Consider the following 22,343-nt stretch of genomic DNA (forward strand, 5'->3'; position numbering starts at 1 on the left):
CCTTTAAATTGGTGCTACTGTTGAACATCTTCAATTCATGAGGAAAGCTAGAAGAAGCCCTAATCCCTAGCCTCGTTATAAAAACATCATGGTCCAAATTACCTACAGTATTAGGGCATGAGGGAAGTTCTTTTAGCGTCCTCAGGGTATAGGTAGTAGTCTGACTCAATGAGCACGGGTAGAAAAACTCTCCAGGAGAACTCACACTGGTCACACGTCACAGTTTCTTAGGTTGCCAGCTCTCGTCCAATCACTGTGAGCACTTCTGGGTTTTATCTGCTTTCCCATTTGGAGATTGTAACCAGCAAGTGCATACAGTGCAGAGTGTATTTAATTCAGCAAAATTCTATACGGTCAACAACAATGTGCCGATGACGTGGATGCCAATGAAAGCAGCCCCCTGCACCTCTCTGATTCAGAGGGGTTGGGTTAAATGGGGAATACATTTAGTTGTGCAACTGACTAGGTATCCCCTTTCCCTTTTGCCTTATTTTTGGAGTTTTAAGTTAGATACATAGAGAATGCTATCAAATATATATTCACTTTTTAAGTCCATACTGGATTCCTCAAGATATCATTAGAAACATGATACTTTTACAGTCCCTAGGGGTTGTATTCCTGTAAATGAAGCTCACATTACAGTTATATATGTCATGATTACAGTTCAGATGTGAAATAATGCAGAGAGAGGTAATTATCAGTGTGGTGTTATTAATGAGATTGATGTGAAGGTTACTGCAGGGAGAGAACATTGACCCTAATGAGGATCTATGGATCCCTGTTGGATCGATGATGAAAGGTGGCGAGACCGTTTGGACAGTAATCAAAATCCATATGGGCCTTTTGAAACATTTGGACTACGAATTGAAGTTAACCCATCAGAGTGACATAACGCAGAAAAAAAGGAATGTTTTATCTCAGTTGGAGGTTGGAAACTTCCATAGGCAGTCATTTCCCAATATAACACCAGAAGCAGGATGGAACCTAAGGATTTTTGGCTAGTAGACTGCAATTTTTACTAGCACAGGTCCAAAGTCTGTGCCATGCGATATTTGGAAGACAACATTTCACTAACCGATGGGCTAGTTGGGAATATTTTCTACTATCCCTGCATTATACTACTACTCATAAATTAAATAACATATTTTCCTTTAAAATCTAACTAGCTATAGCCTATTCCCAAGTGATACTTGTTCAGATCAAAGAAAACGACTGTCACATTTATAGTTTATATACTAAACAGAAATATAAACACAACATGCAACAGTTTCAATGATTTTACTGAGTTAGTTCATATAAGGAAATCAGTCAATTGTAATACATTCATTAGGCCCTAATCTATGGATTTCACATGACTGGGCAGGGGCACAGCCATGGGTGGGCCTGCAAGGGCATATGCCCTCTCACTGGGGAGCCAGGCCCAGACAACCCACAAAAAGGCTTTATTTCATACAGAAATACTCCTTAGTTTCATCAGCTGTCCGGGTGGCTGGTCTCAGATTTTCCACAAGTGAAGAAGCCGTATGTGAAGGTCCTGGCCTTGTGTGGTTAGGCGTGGTCTGCGGTTGTCAGTCCAGTTGGATGTACTGCCAAATTCTATAAAACGACATTGGTAGAGAAATTAACATTTAATTATCTGGCAACAGCTCTGGTGGACATTCCTGCAGTCAGCATGGCAATTGCACACTCCCTCAAAATGAAACTTCCGTGGCATAGTGTTGTGTGACCAAACTGCACATTTGTGACCGACCGGCTCCATTCAGTCATATGTAGCAACATTTGAAATTGTGTTTTTTTACATTGGATAAAAGTAGAGACTCAGAGCTAGTGGTATATCATACACTACAGTTGAGGAACAATGGGAAAGTAATTCTGCTTTGAAAGTTGATAAACTTGTAACCTCACTTTGAAAAAATGGCCTTTGAATATTTTGGTACACCTACTGGAGACCTGTTCTTTGTCTACACCCATTCAGCATCGTTCACACCCATTTTAGCTTTAGCCCCACCCATCTCTGATCCGATCATTCTGTCCTAACAACAGCAGTCAAGCACCCAAGCTAACTGGCTAATGTTGGGTAGCTTGCTAGCTACTTCCAGACACAAATGAGAGAACAGCTCACTCTGACCATTTGTCCTTGCCCTAGCAGAGCTGGTTAGGCTGTTTTCATGTTATCCAGAGCGTTGGTGACTGCAACTGTGCTGCTGGCAACAATTTACACTTTTTTGCCAATGTTTACTAACACCAGCCATATTCAATGGGTGTTAACAGAGGTGTGGACTCGAGTCAAATGACTTGCTGACTTGTTTTAACTATGTTGACTTGCAACTAATTTGGATAGAAAACGCTCTAAAGTTTCCAAAACTGTTAAAATAATGTCTGTGTATATAACAGAACTGATATGGCAGGCAAAAACCTGAGGAAAATCCATCCAGGAAGTACTATTATTTTGAAAGGCTGTTTTTCCATTGAAAGCCTATCCACCATACAAAGACTTAGGACCCAGTTCACAATCTCTATGGCTTCTTCTACGTGTGGCCAGTCTTTAGGCATTGTTTCAGGCTTTTACTCTGAAAAATGAGGGAGATACAGCACTTTCAATGAGTGGACAGTGGAAATTTCCAGACATGAGTCCAGTGCGTGACCGGGAGCGTGCCTTTCTTGTTTCTCCTTTTCTATTGACGAAGCTTTGGTCTGCTTGAAATATTATTGATTATTTATGACAAAAACAACCTGAGGATTGATTTTAAATATCGTTTGACATGTTTCTACAAACTTTTATTGTACTTTTTTGACTTTTCGTCTGGATGTTGAGAGCGCGCTTTGCACCTTTGGATTACTGAACGAAACGCACCAACAAAACTGAGGTTTTTGGACATAACGAGGGACATTATAGAACAAAACAAACATTTATTGTGTAACATGGAGTCCTGGGAGTGCCACCAGATGAAGATCATCAAAGGTAAGTGATTCATTTAATCGCTATTTCTGACTTTTGTGAGTCCTCTCCTTGGCTGGAAAATGTCTGTGTGGTGTTTTGTGGCTAGGCGCTGTCCTAACATAATCAGATGGTGTGCTTTTGCCGTAAAGCCTTTTTGAAATCTGACACAGCGGTTGGATTAACAATTAGTTTATCTTTAAGCTGGTGTATAAGATTTGTATATTTTATGTATGTTTATTATGAGAATTTCTGTTTTGTTGAGTTTCACGCTCTGCAATTTCACCGGCTGTTGTTTGAGACAGTGTTTTACTGAACAAAACGCGCTAACAAAAAAATGTTTTGGGTATAAAGAGGGACTTGATCGAACAAAACAAACATTTATTGAGTAAATGGGAGTCTTGTGAGTGTAAACATATGAAGATCATCAAAGGTAAGTGATACATTTTATCGCTATTTCTGACTTTTGTTACTCCTCTTCTTGACTGCTAACTGTTTGTAATGATTTGTCTGCTGGGCGCATTTCTCAGATAATCGCATAGTATGCTTTTGCCGTAAAGCCTTTTTAAAATCTGACACCGTGGTTGGATTAACAAGAAGTGTATCTTTAAACCCATGTATTACACTTGTATGTTTCATGAATTTTTATAATGAGTATTTCTGTTTTTGAATTTGGCCCTGCAATTTCACTGGATGTTGGCCAGGTGGGACGCTAGCGTCCCACACGCCCTAGTGAGGTTAACACCAATGACCCGACTTGGACTTGAGCCTTATGACTTGACCTGACTTGATACCCTCCCCAAGCCCAAATATTAAAAATGATGCTATTAAAAAAAGTGTGCAGCGCATCAACTCTTCATTTAACGGATTAAATTGTGCCACCGGAGAAAAAGTTGAGCGTGGCTATGCAGAGGAACGTCGGCGGGTGAATTCAGATTGAGCCATTGAAAAGATGATACCCAAAATGATTATTTTTGGATATACAGACTACGCTGTAGTCAACAAAAAATGGATTGCACCTTGCATAACATGTGGGAAGAAAATTACAGATGGAGGCGCAACAACTTCCATCTTTGTTCGACATTTGAAGCTGCACAAAGAACGGTAAGTCGTGGCTAATATAGTCAACAGCTATATATAACTTTGCTAGTATAGCATGTAGGCTAACATAACGTTAAATCAATGAGCCTCTACACAGTCAGCCAGTGCAGGAACGTGATCATTGCACCCAAGATTGAGACCAGGCAAGATTGTGCTACTGCCCCGCTCAATATTTTTTTTATATGCTTACAGATTTGAACAATACCAGATGAACAAAAGTGTCACAAGTGAACCACAACAGTCTCCAATCTCACAGTTCATGGAGACCCGTGTAGGGCAGTAATACTGTCCGACTTGGTTATCGATTGCAACTTGCCTCTGTCTATTTTGGAAAACAAAAGTTTTCGTCACTTTCTGTCAGTGGTTGACAGTATGTACAGCCCAGTGTGTCGTAGAACATAGACATCAAAAGTAGAGATCCTCGCTAGAGAGATTTTCAAAACTGATAACTCAGTTGAGCAACACAGACCATGTTTCAGTCACAGTGGACATTTGGTCCGACCGAAAGATGAGGGGGTTGCTTGGTGTTACTGTGCACTGTATGGAGAAAGATGGAGAGAGGATACAGCTCAAGTCCAATCTCTTGGCCTGTGACCGCTTCAAAGGCCCACACACGGCCAAAAGAATCTGAGCAATTTGAGGCCATATGTGGTGAGTACAGCATTAAAGATTAATTGGACAATATCATTAGTGGCAATGCTGCCAACATGAGAAAAGCATTCACGGTGTGCTTCACCATTGAACAAGAAGATGAAGTACATGACGAAGAACACCTTGATGACCCAGAGCTCTGGAATGACCTAACCCTGGAAGACCAGCAAACAGTGGATGCTGCTATTGCAAAAAACAGCGCTTGCAGTATTTTGCCCACACTCTCCAGCTGGTGGTGGGAGATGGCTTGAAAGAAACAAAAGTGATGACTCCTTCTCTTTCAAAGTTATCAAAAATCAGCTCACTGCTACATACAGTGGGGGGAAAAAGTATTTGATCCCCTGCTGATTTGTACGTTTGCCCACTTACAAAGAAATGATCAGTCTATAATTTTAATGGTAGGTTTATTTGAACAGTGAGAGACAGAATAACAACAAAAAAATCCAGAAAAACGCATGTCAAAAATGTTATAAAATGATTTGTATTTTAATGAGGGAAATAAGTATTTGACCCCTCTGCAAAACATGACTTTCCTGTGGCTCAGTTGGTAGAGCTTGGTGTTTGCAACGCCAGCATGGTGTGTGCAATGCCAGGGTTGTGGGTTTGATTATAAAATGAAATGTATGCATTCACTACTGTAAGTTGCTCTGGGTAAGAGTGTCTGGCAAATGACTAAAATGTAAAAAAAAATGTACTTGGTGGCAAAACCCTTGTTGGCAATCACAGAGGTCAGACATTTCTTGTAGTTGGCCACCAGGTTTGCACACATCTCAGGATGGATTTTGTCCCACTCCTTTTTGCAGATCTTCTCCAAGTCATTAAGGTTTCGAGGCTGATGTTTGGCAACTCGAACCTTCAGCTCCCTCCACAGATTTTCTATGGGATTAAGGTCTGGAGACTGGCTAGGCCACTGCAGGACCTTAATGTGCTTCTTCTTGAGCCACTCCTTTGTTGCCTTGGCCGTGTGTTTTGGGTCATTGTCATGCTGGAATACCCATCCACGACCCATTTTCAATGCCCTGGCTGAGGGAAGGATGTTCTCACCCAAGATTTGACGGTACATGGCCCCGTCCATCGTCCCTTTGATGCGGTGAAGTTGTTCTGTCCCCTTAGCAGAATGTTTCCACCTCCATGTTTGACGGTGGAGATGGTGTTCTTGGGGTCATAGGCAGCATTCCTCCACCTCCAAACACGGAGAGTTGAGTTGATGCCAAAGAGCTCCATTCTGGTCTCATCTGACCACAACACTTTCACCAGTTGTCCTCTGAATCATTCAGATGTTCATTGGCAAACTTCAGACGGGCATGTATATGTATTCTTGAGCAGGGGGACCTTGCGGGCGCTGCAGAATGTCAGTCCTTCACGGCGTAGTGTGTTACCAATTGTTTTCATGGTGACTATGGTCCCAGCTGCCTTGAGATCATTGACAAGATCCTCCCCTGTAGTTCTGGGCTGATTCCTCACCGTTCTCATGATCATTGCAACCCCACGAGGTGAGATCTTGCATGGAGCCCCAGGCCAAGGGATATTGACAGTTCTTTTGTGTTTCTTCCATTTGCAAATAATTGCACCAAATGTTGTCACCTTCTCACCAAGCTGCTTGGCGATGGTCTTGTAGCCCATTCCAGCCTTGAGTAGATCTACAATCTTGTCCCTGACATCCTTGGAGAGCTCTTTGGTCTTGGCCATGGTGGAGAGTTTGGAATCTGATTGATTGATTGCTTCTGTGGACAGGTGTCTTTTTTACAGGTAACAAGCTGCGGTTAGGAGCACTCCCTTTAAGAGTGTGCTCCTAATCTCAGCTTGTTACCTGTATAAAAGACACCTGGGAGCCAGAAATCTTTCTGATTGAGAGGGGGTCAAATACTTATCTCCCTCATTAAAATGCAAATCAATTTATAACATTTTTGACATGCGTTTTTCTGGATATTTTTGTTGTTATTCTGTCTCTCAATGTTCAAATAAACCTACCATTAAAATTTTAGACTGATCCTTTCTTTATCAGTGGGCAAACGTACAAAATCAGCAGGGGATCAAATACTTTTCCCCCCATACTGTCACGGTTGTCGTCGGTGAAGGAGGTCCAAAACGCAGCAGGTACGTGCAGGCTCATCTTGACTTTTATTAACTATCAAAAATGAACGTACAAAAATAACAGAACACGAACGACAAAAACAGTCTGGTAAGGCACAAGGCTAAACACAGAACAATCACCCACGAATCACAAACACAAACACACCCCAATATATGGGACTCTCAATCAAAGGCAAAGAGAAAACACCTGCCTTCAATTGAGAGTCCCAACCCCAATTAATCACCCATAGACATACACTCACTAGACTCCACATAGACATACATAAACCTAGACCATAAACCAAAACCCCGGAAATACTAAATCAAACACCCTTTAAACAAACACACCACCCTGAACCACATAAAACAAATACCCTCTGCCACGTCCTGACCAAACTACAATACTAATTAACCCTTATACTGGCCAGGACGTGACACATACTGTACAAGCACAACATTCAAAGAGGTGTTTGAGGCTGAATTTGGGGAAAGAGGCATCCCTGCTTCTGTCAACACAAGATGGAACTCAACACTGAGACAAGTGAAGGCACTTATCCAATGTGACCATCTAAAGCTCAGTCATGTTCTAGAAAAGTCTGGGCACAAGGAGTTGTTGTTCACGGTATGGGAGGGGAATAAGTTGAAGGAGTTGGTGGACATCCTGAAGCCATTTGGAGAAGCAACAGATATGATACAGGGGGAGAAGATAGTCACAATCAGTTCTGTTGTTCCCTCAGTCCTGTCCCTGAATCACCACCTGGAGCAGCGGAAGCCTCAAGTCCATTTCCTGAGTGGCCTGTTTAGAAGTCTCCAGGCATCCCTGAACAAAAGATTTCTTGGAATCTTCATCAATGTGAAAATGGCCAGGACACAAGATAGAATCACTGCCCCCTTTTCAGATCCAGTCTACCTCAAAGCAGCTGCCTTCGATCCAGCTTTTTCTCTGATGTGGGTGGAGCACCATGTGCTGGTCAAGGGGGAGGTCAAGGAGGAGGTGGCACAAAGAGTGAAACGTAAATACTATTGTGTATAATGTAACTTTTTCTCATAATTTAATCCAATTGACTGCAACAATAATACTTTTTCAGTTTAACCCACTGCATCACCAATACTCTAATACCGGCCTTTTTGATTCTGCTATGCTTTTCCATGTTTTGCCAGAACTGATTCTGCAAGATGCTACAGGGACTGAGCAAGCTGTGCTTCTTGTTGATGAGGAAGAGCGAGAGGACCATAGTCTTGGAAAAGACGAAAGGCTGTTTGCAACATACTGTAAGAATCAGAAGAAAGCTGTTGGGACCACTCCAGCACTACAGCTAAGTCACTACCTTGGCATATGCGAAGGACAGAATGCCCTCTTGTTCTGGACAATGGACAGGAATGCTCTTCCTTCACTGTCCCGAGTGGCCATCAGGGTCTTGGCAGTGCCTGCCTCCAGTGCTCCGGTGGAGCGTGTCTTCAGCCATGGTGGCATCATACTGCGGCCTCATCGTGCACAAATGACTGACAGACTTTAATTGAATTTGGTCTTTTGCAAATGCAATGCATCATAGGTCCCTGAGATAAGAGAAAAAATTCAACTGTTTATGCATTACACACACACACACGTAGTCTCCATGTTCAGGTTTTATCTCCCGTCTTTGGGATCTGTATTTTTTCTCAGAAATTCAGGTCAGTGTTCAAATTGTAGGCCTACTTGAAGTTCAGTATGAGTTGTTTTGATGTACCTTTTAATAAATGATTGTAACTTTATGGCAGGATTGTTTTAGGTGTCTAGAGTATATCTGGAGAGAGAGAGAGAGAGAGAGAGAGAGAGAGAGAGAGAGAGAGAGAGAGAGAGAGAGAGAGAGAGAGAGAGAGAGAGAGAGAGAGAGCACTACAATATTTTGTTTTTGTTGTCATATTGATGTGTCTTTCTCATGGCTACCCATGTATTTCCATGGAAATATAAAGTTTATTTGGAAAGTAATACATATATATATAAAAGCATTCATGATTTGCGTAAATGTACATACTATTACTCTTGTTAAATATGAAATGGTACTACATTTGGTGAAGAGCACATACATTATGACTTGTTTTGGACTCGAAACTCAAAGTTTAGGACTTGAGACTTGACTTGATACTTGACGGTCTTGACTTGAGACTTGACTTGGACTTGCCTGTCTTGACTTGGGACTTGACTTGGGACTTGAGTGCTAAGACTTGAGACTTACTTGTGACTTGTAAAACAATGGCTTGGTCCCACCTCTGGGTGTTGAGCGTTTGTAAATTCGTCAGTTATTCTGCGCTCTGGCACACTCAGACGAGAGTGCTCTGAAATCGGAGAAGATAGCCAGAGTGAATTTACCTGCTAAGTAAGTAAATGGTTACTTGCATAGTGGAGTCTGTTGTTAAGACATGTAGCTAGCTAGCTAGTCTCAGTCCTCCAGAAAGTGGAGAGGAACACTTATGTAGTCCTACTAAACAATATATATTTTTAAAAAGCAGCATTAGACAGGATTACCTTCACATACTTTCCCCTTCCTCTAACAGTAATGAAGGGTGTGTGTAAAAACTGGGACAGATAGAAGTTTCCTCTCTTAGGAGTGTGTTCTTATTAGACTTTCCCATCCCAAAGCAAGGTTACAGCATCTCCCAACTTCCACCTTTATTAGCCAGGGGTTTATCTAACCACTAGGCTACCTGCAACCTCTGAAAAAGATCTGTTGTGAAAAGATCTGATGTGATTGGTCAAAAGAGCAATTAGTGGAAAGAATGTCAGAATTGAGCTGCCTGTATAAACACAGCCTTTGAGTGGCACTATAGAATGAAACTGGATGATGCCTTTGCCTTCTACACCTCTCTTTCTTTTTATGAAACACATAAGAGCATCCACCGCTTCCACCGCTGTTGATTCTTCCGTATTGAAGTTTTCCTTCAGCTATCCAGACGCCGGTGATACTTTTTCTCTTCGTTAGATTCTCCTCCATCTTCCTCCTTCTCCCACTGCATGCTCTCCCCTCTCCTCACTCTACACCAACAACTGCACGTCCATCAATGCGTCTGTCAAGCTACTCAAGTTTGCTACTCAAGTTCGTCTGTATATCCTGTTAATCATCTATCTGCATATCAAATCAAAATCAAATCAAATTGTATTGGTCACATACACGTGGTTCGCAGTTATTGTGGGTATAGCGAAATGCTTATGTTTCTAGCTCCAACAGTGCGGTAATATCGAACAAGTAATATCTAACAATTTCACAACAATACACACAAATCTAAAGTAAAGGAATGGAATTAAGAATACATAAATATTTGGATTAGCAATGTCAGATCGGTATAGACTAAGATACAGTAGAATAGAATAGAATACAGTATATACATATGAGATGAGTAGTGCAAAATATGTAAACATTATTAAAGTGGCCAGTGATTTCAAGTCTATGTATATATGGCAGCAGCCTCTAATGTGTTAGTGAAGGCTATTTAATAGTCTGATGGCCTTGAGACAGAAGCTGTTTTTTAGTTTCACGGTCCCAGTTTTGATGCACCTGTACTGACCTCGCCTCCTGGATGATAGCGAGGTGAACAGGCAGGGGCTCGGGTGGTTGTTGTCCTTGATGATCTTTTTGGCCTTCCTGTGACATCGGGAGGGCAGATAGTTTGCCCCCAGTGATGCGTTGGGCAGACTGCACCACCCCCAGGAGAGCCCTGCGGTTGCTGGCGGTGCAGTTGCCATACCGGGCGGTCATACTGCCCGACAGGATGCTCTCAATTGTGCATCTGTAAACGTTTGTGAGGGTTTTAGGTGCCAATCCAAATTTCTTCAGCCTCTTGTGGTTGAAGAGGTGCTGTTGTGCATTTTTCACCACACTATCTGTGTGGACCATTTCAGTTTGTCAGTGATGTGTATGCCGAGGAACTTGAAGCATTCCACCTTCTCTGCTGCGATCCCATCAATGTGGATAAGGGGGTGCTGCCTCTGCTGTTTCCTGAGGTCCACGATCAGCTCCTTTGTTTTGTTGATGTTGAGTGAGTGTCACAACGGTCGTATTGAGTGGACCAAAACGCAGCGAGTAAAGTGCTCATCTTCTATTTTATTAAAGAAAACACTTAATCAAAATAAACAACCGACAAAAACAGTCCAGTAAGGTGCACAGACTATACTTGAAACAACCACCCACAAAACCCAGTGAAAACAAACACAACTAAATATGGCCTCCAATTAGAGACAACAACAACCAGCTGCCTCTAATTGGAGGTCATTGACAAAACTCACATAGAACTAGAAAAGCTAGATAAACATAGAAATAAGAAAACTCGAACCTAAACCCACAATACCCAACCACACAAAACAAACACCCCCTGCCACGCCCTAACCAACTACAATGACAAATAATCCCTTTTACTGGCCAGGACGTGACAGTGAGAGGTTATTTTCCTGGCACCACACTCACAGTGCCCTCACCACCTCCCTGTAGGCTGTCTCGTCATTGTTGGTAATCAGGCCTACTACTGTTGTGTCATCTGCAAACTTGATGATTGAGTTGGAGGTGTGCGTGGCCACACAGTCATGGGTGAACAGGGAGTACAGGAGGGGGCTGAGCATGCACCCTTGTGGGGCCCCTGTATTGAGGATCAGCAAAGTGGAGGTGTTGTTTCCTACCTTCACCACCTGGGGGTAGCCCGTCAGGAAGTCCAGCACACAGTTGCACAGGGCGGGGTTCAGACCTAGGGCCTCGAGCTTAATGATGAGCTTGGAGGGTACTATGGTGTTGAATGCTGAGCTATAGTCAATGAACAACAATCTTACATAGGTATTCCTCTTGTCAGATGGAATAGGGCAGTGTGCAGTTGGATGGCGATTGCGTCAGCTGTGGATCTATTGGGGCGGTAAGTAAATTGAAGTGTGTCTAGGGTGTCAGGTAAGGTAGAGGTGATATGATCCTTGACTAGTCTTTCAAAGCACATCATGATGACAGAAGTGAGTGCTACAGGGAGATAGTCATTTAGTTCAGTTACCTTTGCTTTTCTTGCTGGATATCTGGTAGCATGTGGGGACAGTAGACTAGGATATGGAGAGATTGAATATGTCTGTAAACATTCCAGCCAGCTGGTCTGCGCATGCTCTGAGGACGCGGCTAGTGATGCAGTCTGGGCTGGCAGCCTTGCGAGGGTTAATAACAGGCTTAAATGTCTTACTCACGTCGGCCATGGAGAAGGAGAGCCCACAGTACTTGGTAGAGGGCCACGTCGGTGGCACTGTGTTATCCTCATAGCGGGTGAAGAAGGTGTTTGGTTTCTCCGGAGGCAAGACATCAGTGTCCGCTACATGGCTGGTTTTCCCTTTGTAGTCCGTCATTGTCTGTAGACCCTGCCACATATTTGTCGTGTCTGAGCCGTTGAATTGCGACTCCACTTTGTGATGTTTGGCTGTTTGATTGCCTTACGAAGGGAATAAGTACACTGTTTGTATTCGGCCATATTCCCAGTCACCTTGCCATGGTTACAGTGGGGGAAAAAAGTATTTGATCCCCTGCTGATTTTGTACGTTTGCCCACTGATAAAGAAAGGATCAGTCTATAATGGTAGGTTTATTTGAACAGTGAGAGACAGAATAACAACAAAAATATCCAGAAAAACGCATGTCAAAAATGTTATGAATTGATTTGCATTTTAATGAGGGAAATAAGTATTTGACCCCCTCTCAATCAGAAAGATTTCTGGCTCCCAGGTGTTTTTTATACAGGTAACGAGCTGAGATTAGGAGCACACTTTTAAAGGGATTGCTCCTAACCGCAGCTTGTTACCTGTAAAAAAGACACCTGTCCACAGAAGCAATCAATCAATCAGATCCCAAACTCTCCACCATGGCCAAGACCAAAGAGCTCTCCAAGGATGTCAGGGACAAGATTGTAGACCTACACAAGGCTGGAATGGGCTACAAGACCATCGCCAAGCAGCTTGGTGAGAAGGTGACACCATTTGGTGCGATTATTCGCAAATGGAAGAAACACAAAAGAACTGTCAATATCCCTCGGCCTGGGGCTTCATGCAAGATCTCACCTCGTGGGGTTGCAATGATCATGAGAACGGCGAGGAATCAGCCCAGAACTACACGGTAGGATCTTGTCAATGATCTCAAGGCAGCTGGACCATAGTCACCAAGAAAACAATCCTGCAGTGCCCGCAAGGTCCCCCTGCTCAAGAATACATATACATGCCGGTCTGAAGTTTGCCAATGAACCTCTGAATAATTCAGAGGACAACTGGGTGAAAGTGTTGTGGTCAGATGAGACCAAAATGGAGCTCTTTTGCATCAACTCAACTCGCCGTGTTTGGAGAAGGAGGAATGCTGCCTATGACCCCAAGAACACCATCTCCACCGTCAAACATGGAGGTGGAAACATTATGCTTTGGGGGTGTTTTTCTGCTAAGGGGACAGGACAACTTCACCGCATCAAAGGGACGATGGACGGGGCCATGTACCATCGAATCTTGGGTGAGAACATCCTTCCCTCAGCCAGGGCATTGAAAATGTGTCGTGGATGGGTATTCGAGCATGACAATGACCCAAAACACACGGCCAAGGCAACAAAGGAATGGCTCAAGAAGAAGCACATTAACCTGTTTGGGATAGGGGGCAGTATTTTCACGGCCGGATAAAAATTGTACCCGATTTAATCTGGTTACTACTCCTGCCCAGAAACTAGAATATGCATATCATTAGTAGATTTGGATAGAAAACACTCTAAAGATTCTAAAACTGTTTGAATGTTGTCTGTGAGTATAACAGAACTCATATGGCAGGCCAAAACCTGAGAAGATTCCATACAGGAAGTGCCCTGTCTGACAATTTGTTCTCCTTCTAGGGCATCTCTATCAACAATACAGCATCTCTGCTGTAACGTGACATTTTCTAAGGCTTCCATTGGCTAACAGAAGGCGCCAGAAAGTGGAATGACGTCTCTGCAGTCTCTGGGCGAAAAACAGCCTGAGTTTTTGTTAGTGGTCAGGCAGGGAACAATGACACTGGAGTGCGCGTGCACAAGACGACTCCATGTTTTTCTTTCAGTCTATGAATGAATATAACGTCGCCCGGTTGGAATATTATTGCTATTTTACGAGAAAAATAGCATAAATATTGATTTTAAACAGCGTTTGACATGCTTCTAAGTACGGTAATGGAATATTTTGATTTTTTTGGTCACAAAATGCGCTCGCGCATTACCCTTCGGATAGTGACCTGAACGCAAGAACAAAACGGAGGTATTTTTACATTTTAGTCATTTAGCAGACGCTCTTATCCAGAGCGACTTACAGTAGTAAATGCATACATTTCATACATTTTCTTTATATTCTGTGCTGGCCCCCCGTGGGAATTGAACCCACAACCTACCAACTGAGCTACAGGGAAGGTATTTGGATATAACTATTGATTATTTGGAAACAAAACAACTTTTGTTGTTGAAGTAGAAGTCCTGGGAGTGCATTCTGACGAAGAATAGCAAAGGTAATCCAATTTTTCTAATAGTAATTCTTTGACTTTTACCAAATTTTGTGAAGTTGCAGCCTTATTCTAAAATCAATAAAAAAATGTTTCCCTCATCAATCTACACACAATACCCCATTAATAACAAGGCAAAAACAGGTTTTTAGACATTTTTTCAAATGTTTTTTTTTCTAAAATTGAAATATGACATTTACATAAGTATTCAGACCCTTTAATCAGTATTTTGTCGAGGCACCTTTGGCAGCGATTACAGCCTCAATTCTTCTTCGGTATGACGCTACGAGTTTGACACGTCTGTATTTGGGGAGTTTCTCCCATTCTTTTCTGCAGATCCTCTCAAGGTCTGTCAGGTTGGATGTGGAGCGTCGCTGCACAGCTATTTTCAGGTCTCTCCAGAGATGTTCGATTGGATTCAAGTCCGGGCTCTGGCGGGGCCACTCAAGGACATTCAGAGACTTGTTCCGAGGCCACTCCTGCTGTGTGCTTAGTGTCATTGTCCTTTTGGAAGGTGAACCTTCATCCAAGTCTGAGAACCTGAGTGCTCTGGACCAAGTTTTCATCAAGGATCTCTCTGTACTTTGCTCCGTTCATCTTTCCCTCAATTCAGCCTCCCAGTCCCTGCCGCTGAAAAACATTCCCACAGTGTGATGCTGCCTCCACCATACTTCCCCGTAGGGATGGTGCCAGGTTGGCATTCAGGCCAAAGAGTTCAATCTTTATTTAACCAGACCAGAGAATCTTGTTTCACATTTTCTGAGAGTCCTTTAGGTGCAATTTGGCAAACTCCAAGCAGGCTTTTGTGTACTTTTACTGAGGAGTGGCTTCCGTCTGGCCTCTTTACCATAAAGGCCTGATTGATGGAGTGCTGCAGAGATGGTTTTCCATCCAATCAATTGGATTTACCACAGATGGACTCAAATCAAGTTGTAGAAACATCTCAAGGATGATCAATGGAAACAGGATGCACCTGAGCTCAATTTCAAGTCTCAAACAAAGGGTCTGAATACTTATGTAAATAAGATATTGCTGTAAACATTTCTAAAAGCCTGTTTTTGGTTTGTCATTATTGGGTATTGTGTGTAGGTTGATGAAGAAAATGTTTTATTCAATCCATTTTAGAATAAGGCCATAAAGTAACAAAATGTGGAAAAAGTCAAGGGGTCTGAATGCTAGTCAGAATGCATTGTATATCTTGTTCATCGTCCGTCTGTATCCTGTTCATCGTCCATCTTCATATCCTGTTCATCGTCTGTGTATCCTGTTTATCATCTGTATATCCTGTTTATCGTCTGTCTGTATATGCTGTTTATCGTGTATATATCCTGTTTATCAACTGTCTGTACATACTGTTTATCATCTGAATATCCTGTTTCTCGTCTGTATATCCTGTTTATCATTGTCACGACTTCGGCCAAAGTCGGCTCCCCTCCTTGTTCGGGCAACGTTCGGCGGTCGACGTCACCGGCCTTCTAGCCATTGTCGCTCCATTTTTCATTGTTCCATTTGTTTTGTCTTGTTCCCCGCACACCTGGTTTACATTTCCTAATCACACTGCATATATATATATTCCTCTGTTCCCCCCATGTCTTTGTGTGGAATTGTTTTGTTAAGTGTTTAGTGTTACGCGCCAGACTGGTTTTTCCCCGGGTATCGTGTTTTGACCTGTAGTATGTTTATTGTCATACATTTGCATTGTTGTGAGTGTTTTCATGCTTATTCACTTTTGCCATTGGCTGGAGGTTTTGCCAAATAAAGTGTGCCTGATCACAACTCTCTGCTCTCCTGCACCTGACTTCTTACCAGTAGCGCACAACCTTGAACGAATTCCACACCAACCATGGAGTCAGCAGGAGCAGGTACCCTGGTCAGAGGAGTCGAGGCGCGCGTCAGAGAACACTCGGCGATGCTGCAACATCTCGGTGCCACGATGGATTGCGTTGTCCAGACCATGGACCGCTGGGAGAGACAGGGAGTCTCTCCAGCGCCTCGACCAGCACAACCGGGGTTACCGCTACCCGTCCCTCCTGTATCCAGTCCCAGTGGGATGCGTCTCTCCCTTCCTAGGGAGTATGATGGGATGGCAGCAGGGTGCCAGGGGTTCCTGTCACAGCTGGACCTATACCTGGCCACCGTTCACCCAGCTCCCTTGGGAAGAGAGAGGGTGTCCGCCTTCGTCTCGTGCGTCTCGGGGAGAGCTCTGGAGTGGGCAAAGACACGGCGTTGGACCACTTCGAGGAGCTCACCCGCCGCTTCCGGGCAGTCTTCGACCATCCGCCCGAGGGTAAAGAGGCGGGGGAACGGGTCTTCCACCTGAGGCAGGGGACGAGGAGCGCCCAGGAGTTCGCCCTGGAATTTCAGACCTTGGCCGCCGGAGCAGGATGGAACGACAGGGCCCTTATTGACCACTACTGCCACCATCACCTTTGACCAACTGGTGGATCTGTCCATTCATTTGGATAACCTGCTGGTCACCCGCGGACGTCCAGAGAGGGCTCTGTCGGTTCCATCTTCCAGCACCACCGCTCCGATGCCAACGGAGCTGGGAGGGGCTGCGCTTAGGGAGGCTGGAGGAGGGGCCTTCACGTGCACCATCTGTGGCCGCAGAGGGCACACTGCCAGTCGGTGCCGGTTTGGTCCCTCTGGGAGTCAAGGCAGCAGGCAGGGCTCTCTGGCGTGACCCCAGGTCAGTCTGCACCACTCTCATCAAGAGTCCTCTGTTGTCCACCTGTTTGTTCATGTTTGTTTTCCTGAGTTTTCCCCGCATTCCCAGCATAAGGCGCTCGTCGATTCAGGCGCGGCTGGGAATTTTATCGACAGAGCATTCGCCCTTAGTTTAGGGATCCCCATTGATCCTGTGGTTAGACCCTTCCCAGTACATGCTCTGGATAGTCAACCATTAGGGTCCGGGTTAACTAGGGAAGCCACCATCTCCCTGGTCATGGTGACTCAGGGGGGTCACGAGGAGAGAATCAGTCTCTTCCTCATTGACTCTCCTGCATTTCCCGTGGTACTAGGCCTTCCCTGGTTAGCTCGTCATGACCCCACCATTTCCTGGCAACAGAGGGCTCTCATGGGGTGGTCGCGAGAGTGCTCGGGGAGGTGTGTAGGGGTTTCCGTTGGTGCTACAACGGTGGAAAGTCCAGACCAGGTCTCCACCGTGTGCATCCCCCCAGAATATGATGATTTGGCTCTCGCCTTCTCCAAAAAGAAGGCGACTCAATTACCACCCCATCGACGGGGGAATTGTGCGATACATCTCCTGGTAGATGCTACACTTCCCAGGAGTCACGTGTATCCCCAGTCGCAAGCGGAGACGGCGGCTATGGAGACATATATCTCTGAATCCCTGCGTCAGGGGTACATTTGGTCCTCCACTTCACCCGCCTCCTCGAGTTTCTTTTTCGTGAAGAAGAAGGAGGGAGGTCTGCGCCCGTGCATTGACTATCGAGGTCTAAATCAAATCATGGTGAGGTACAGTTACCCGCTATCTCTCATCACCACGGCGATTGAGTCAATGCACGGGGCGCTAAATTGGATCTCAGGAGCGCTTTCAACCTGGTACGTATCCGAGAAGGAGAAGAGTGGAAGATGGCGTTTAGTACCACCTCAGGGCATTATGAGAACCTCGTCATGCCGTACGGGTTGATGAATGCTCCATCAGTCTTCCAATCCTTTGTAGACGAGATTTTCAGGGACCTGCACGGGCAGGGTGTAGTGGTGTATATCGATGACATTCTGACATACTCCGCTACACGCGCCGAGCATGTGTCCTTGGTGCGCAGGGTACTTGGATGACTGTTGGAGCATGACCTGTACGTCAAGGCTGAGAAATGCCTGTTCTTTCAGCAGGCCGTCTCCTTCCTAGGGTATCGCATTTCCACATCAGGGGTGGAGTTGGAAAGTGACCGCATTTCAGCTGTGCGTAATTGGCCGACTCCCACCATGGTAGAGGAGATGCAGCGGTTTTTAGGGTTTGCCAATTACTACAGGAAATTTATCCGGGGTTTTGGCCAGGTGGCTGTTCCCATTACCTCACTGCTGAAGGGGGGTCCTGTACGTTTGCAGTGGTCAGTTGAGGCTTTTGGGCACCTAAGAGCTCTGTTTACCTCGGCTCCCGTGCTGGCCCATCCGGATCCCTCTTTGGTGTTCATAGTGGAGGTGGACGCGTCCGAGGCTGGGATAGGAGCCGTGCTCTCTCAGCGCTCGGGCACGCCACCGAAGCTCCGTCCCTGTGCTTCTTCTCGAAGAAGCTCAGCCCGGCGGAGCGGAACTATGATGTGGGGGACGGGGACTTGTTGGCTGTGGTTAAAGCTTTGAAGGCGTGGAGACATTGGCTTGAGGGGGCTAACCACCTTTTCCTCATCTGGACTGACCACCGCAACCTGGAGTACATCCGGGCAGCGAGGTTACTGAATCCTCGTCAGGCAAGGTGGGCTATGTTTTTTACCCGTTTTGTATTTACCCTGTCCTACAGACCAGGTTCCCAAAATGTTAAGGCAGATGCACTGTCCCGGCTATGTGACACAGAGGAGCGGCCCATGGATCAGACTCCCATTCTCCCGGCCTCCTGCCTGGTAGCGCCGGTCGTGTGGGAGCTGGATGCGGACATTGAGCAGGCATACGTACAGAGCCCGCTCCCCTCCAGTGTCCCGTCGGGCGTCTCTATGTTCCATCTGCTGTCCGTGACCAGTTGATCTATTGGGCCCATACGTCACCTACCTCTGATCATCCGGGGATCGGCCGGACGGTGCGCTGTCTGAGTGGGAAGTACTGGTGGCCTACCTTGGCAAAGGACAAGAGGGTTTATGTTTCCTCCTGCTCGGTGTGCGCCCAGTGTAAGGCTCCTAGACACCTGCCTAAAGGTAAGCTACATCCCTTACCCGTTCCACAATGGCCTTGGTCACACCTGTCGGTGGATTTTCTGACCGATTTTCCTCCCTCACAGGGAAACACCACGATCCCAGTTGCGTCTGTCTTTTGTGCTTCTGCCAAATAGAGTGCACCTGACCACAACTTTCTGCTCTCCTGCACCTGACTTCTTACCAGTAGCGCACAACCTTGACAATCGTCTGTCTGTATATCCTGTTTATCGTCTGTCTGTATATCCTGTTTATAGTCTGAATATCCTGTTTATTGTCTTTATATCCTGTTTATCATCTGTAGATCCTGTTTATCGTCTGTCTGTATATACTGTTTATCGTCTGTCTGTATATCCTGTTTATCATCTGTAGATCCTGTTTATCGTCTGTCTGTATATTCTGTTTATCGTCTGTCTGTATATCCTGTTTATCGTGTATATATCCTGTTTATCAACTGTCTGTACATACTGTTAATCATCTGCATATCCTGTTTCTCGTCTGTATATCCTGTTTATCATCTGTCTGTATATCCTGTTTATCGTCTGTCTGTATATCCTGTTTATCGTCTGTCTGTATATCCTGTTTATCGTCTGTATATCCTGTTTATTGTCTTTATATCCTGTTTATCATCTGTAGATCCTGTTTATCAACTGTCTGTATATACTGTTTATCATCTGTCTGTTTATCCTGTTCACCAGGGGCTCCCGAGTGGTGCAGCGGTCTAATAGGCTGACCACACGTTGCAAAATACATTTTGGAATCTATGTTATTCAATTATTGCACCCACACTGCTCGCGCGCGTCAACGAGCGTCTGCATTGCCAAGGGTTAAAATAGAAGTCATTCCTATTTGTGATGCAGATCGTGCTGCAAGTCCTGCCTCTCCCATTTCCTCATTGGTTTATAGAAGCAGGTACCTACGTGCCATCTCCTCATTGGTTATACCCATGTGGGTGATTGAAAGACGAACTGTTGCCGGTTGTCGTGGTAATACTATGAAAGTTTAGATGCCAATCACCATATAAGTTAAACGATGAAAAGCCTGGAAGGAGGAGAGATGACTAGAAACAATTCGGTTGACTGTTTTTATGTGTGGATTAATTGTCGGAGTAGAGGACCTTGTGCATTTCAGGTAAAATAACAACCTAATGTTTATATCCCAGGACAAATTAGCTAGCAACAGCAAGCTAGCTAAATAGGACAAATTAGCTAGCAAGTGAAAGCTAACTAGCTAAATTGCCATAAATGTTTAATGCTTTTTGACCTGTACCGAAATGAATGTCATTGGTTCAGAGTTTGTTTTGATATTTTAACCTGCGTGTCGTGATCGCGTTTGGTGTAGGGTGGGCCGTCATTGTAAATAAGAATTTGTTCTTAACTGACTTAGTTAAATATAATATTGTGGAAGCACCATTTCACCAAGTCAAATTCCTGTACATGCAAATGTATTTGGCAAATAAAGGTGATTCGGATTCTGAAACAGCTGCACGTGTAAATCACAGTCTTTTGAAGCAGGTTGACATTTATTGTCTTGTCCTGGAGGGAGAAGTGAGCAAGTTCCCTTTAGATAGGCCAGCTACAAAGTCAAAATTGGCTATATTATAAAAGTTCATGAAAACAAAATGTGCTTTTTTTGGTCTTAATTTAGGGTTAGGTTTAGGCATTATGGTTAGCAGTGTAGTTAACGTTAGGGTTAGATTTAAAGTTTAAAGATTTTATGACCACTCTACAGAGCTGCCTCCAGAAGAAGATTCATGACGAAAAAACGCTAACCTGCGCTTTTGAAGAACTTGAAGTTTGACTGTTTATTAACCCAAAAATGTTAACTTTTTTATTAATAAAGGTTCCTTAGTGAAAACAGTTCAATCTGAATGCTGTGTAACTTTCAGCTGTGAGGTCATACTGTACTCCGGACCATAAAGATTAACAGTAGAGGATACTTCCCAGAGATCTGCAAGAGACACCAGTAGCAGTACTGATTAGTACAGTGAAGTAATGTTATGCAAGAGATACCAGTAGCAGTAGTGATTAGTACAGTGAAGTAATGTTATGCAAGAGATACCAGTAGCAGTAGTGATTAGTACAGTGAAGTAATGTTATGCTATAACATAATGTTATGTTCACTTGTAAAATACTAACAAATCCAGAGGTTGCAAAAACAGTCTACGAATTAAGGATTCAAAGTAATAAAAGGCTTTGCTGAAAGTATTTAAACACTTCTGTAAGTTTACAGCCATAATTTGAGTGTGCAGATTGGATGAAAGCGTCCAAATTGGCAAAGGCCATTGGGTTTATCAGTCAGTCTAGCACATCTGTAAGGCCATCCGTCTTCTCACCCGAGGTGCAGAGCAGCATAACGACGCCGGATTCCGTATATTTCTCGCCTTTCCAGATTGTGTCAAGGAAGTTGAAGTGTTTTCATTTTCATTCAGTTGCTCTCCGAGATGAAGCAGCAGCCTTAACTCCAACAAGCTGAGTTAGCACAGGCTTCCAGCACCAGAAATATCACATCGCCACACTGGTGTCATTTTCTCATTCAGCTGTTCACTATTCATGTACTGTATATCTCCCAATCTACCAATCATTTGTTTACTGTCTCTGATAGCTGGGGATGCATAAAGGCCACCTGGAATAGGAGGACTCATCAAATAGCCATCTCATACTCTCGAATGATCAAACATTGAATGGCAATTCATTGTACATCACATCAATAACACAATTGGAGGAATTGGAATCGGGATCCTTACAGCTGGCTCGTATGGCTAATGTGAAACCTGTGAAAAATTTGCGCTAATGTTTTTCTATCAGAATATCGGAGTGGAATCTATCCAGGACACGGCTCTCCATGGAAACAGCTGGTGGGATTACTGGGCTTGCTGCAGAGATCTGTCAGACAGCCTTTGGAGAGCCCGTCGTCATGGTACTAGACTTGAAATTCAGAAATCTGGCAAAACCTTGAACCAGGAGTGTCAATCAACATCTAACGAGGGCTGAAACCGCTTCATGTGTTCCCTCTTAGTCAAGATTGAGGATTAAATGCGATGTGTCAGTGGGACAGGCTTTTTCTGATGTTTTTCAAAGATAGCATTTTAAATGATGGTGATTCAGTAGACAATACTGTATGAAACACATCAGACTGCTGTGTACCTATTGGTCTATTACAAAATTATGGTACACCACCAACCCCTTTTTTAGCCCGGCACACGGGTGTCCAGGCAGGTGCCTGA

Source organism: Salmo trutta, chromosome 33, assembly GCF_901001165.1.
Source record: "Salmo trutta chromosome 33, fSalTru1.1, whole genome shotgun sequence".
In the NCBI taxonomy this organism is placed as follows: domain Eukaryota; kingdom Metazoa; phylum Chordata; class Actinopteri; order Salmoniformes; family Salmonidae; genus Salmo; species Salmo trutta.